Below are 1,806 nucleotides of genomic sequence, written 5' to 3' on the forward strand. Positions count from 1 at the left end.
TTTCTTTTTTTTTTTTTTTTTTTTTTTTTGAGACGGACTCTTGTTCAGTCACCCAGGCTGGTATGCAGTGGTGCAATCTTGGCTCACTGCAACCTTCGTGTCTTGGGTTCAAGCGATTCTCCTGCCTCAGCCTTCTGAGTAGCTGGGATTACAGGCATGTACCACCACACCCAGCTAATTTTTGTATTTTCAGTAGAGACGGGGTTTCACCATGTTGGCCAGGCTCTCAAACTCCTGACCTCAAGATTCACTCTACTTGGCCTCCCAAAGTGCTGGGATTACAGGCGTGAGCCACCACACCTGGCTTGGGATCTGTATCTCTATGGAAGACAAATCTGTGGCCATCTTTACCAACATATCAGAGAAGCAGAGTATTGTGAACCCAGGATCCAACTATACTTGACTGAAACCACCAGGACTTGGACACCCTACTTACAGAGGCCTCTCCACACTCTCCTTTTTCATTGTTTTAAGCTAATTTGAGTTGGTTTTCTGTCACTTGCAACCAAAGGAATTCTGGTTTATTCAGACTGAAAGTTCCCCCAACAGGACTCAAGCGACTCGATGTGTGTTCCCTCCTCACCCTGGAGTCTCTCTTGTGGATATCCAGTGCTGTGTCATTGTTGGCATAGAGAAGGGCTTTTCATTCTTAGCACCCCTTGAACCTCAGGGACAGGGGAAGAATCTGGATTTTTTCTTCCTAACTACTTAAGTGGACTATTCTGGGTCAGGGTGTATTTCAACCAGATGTGAAATACGAAACACAAGCAACAACCCACAAATCCTGTTTGCTGACCAGGCCAGAGTGAGAAAAACGGAAGTGAAGAGACAGAGCTGTCATATGGACAGAGAGAGAAACCTATTAAAAGGTGCAGCAGAAGGCAGGATTTCAGTCTCCTCTCACTGACTCTGGCCAATAGGTTTTCTGCAGAACTGAAACCTGCAAGATTTTCTCAGGGGAGAAACCTGGTTTCCTTTCATATTATAAAAGGAAATTTATTTTAGAAGTGTAGAGTGAAATGTATAGCAAACTTTCTGTAAGAATCTAAGACACATACACTCACTATGTTAGTCTGCAAAAGCTGCCATGCAGACTGGGGGTTTAAACAACAGAAACAGTCCTGGTAGAGGCTAGAAGTCCAAGATCAATGTGTGAGCAGGGTTGGTTTCTTCTGAGGCTTCTCTCCTTGGCTCGTAGATGGTCCCCTTCTCCTGTCTTCAGCTGGCCTTCCTGTGTGTGTATGTGGCCTAATCTCCTCTTCTTGTAAGGATGTCAGTCATTTTGGATAGGGTCCTCTCTAATGGCCTCACTTAACCTTGATTACCTCCTCAAAGAACTACCTCCACTGCAGTCACATCTGAGGTACTGTGGGCTAGAGCTTCAACATACAAATTTTGGAGGGACCCAATTCAGCCCATAAAACTCACCAATAATAAACTTTCGGATGCTCCAGCCAACTATCAATTGTACAATGTTTAGGAAATTTAGAATGCTTGATAGTCTTCATTTCTCTTAGAAATTGGATCAAGAGGCTCTTTCTGTCAATCTTGGAGAACATCATTGCTTCATCAGAGCAGATAAAAACAAAGGCAGGTAATGAACACCATGCCGCAGAAGCAGCCCCAGGCAAGTCGGTTAAGAGAAAGAGGAAAGCCAAATCCCCTAACAGACCGGGCTCACCTTGATGGAGAACTCAGTGGAATCCTAGACCTCACCCTTTCCCAGACTGATTACCCATGATCCTTGGGGCGGGGATTGGATAAGGGGCTAAGAGGTTCACCTGGGCCTCTCTTCCTTCATAAAGG

Source organism: Piliocolobus tephrosceles, chromosome 15, assembly GCF_002776525.5.
Source record: "Piliocolobus tephrosceles isolate RC106 chromosome 15, ASM277652v3, whole genome shotgun sequence".
In the NCBI taxonomy this organism is placed as follows: Eukaryota; Metazoa; Chordata; class Mammalia; order Primates; family Cercopithecidae; genus Piliocolobus; species Piliocolobus tephrosceles.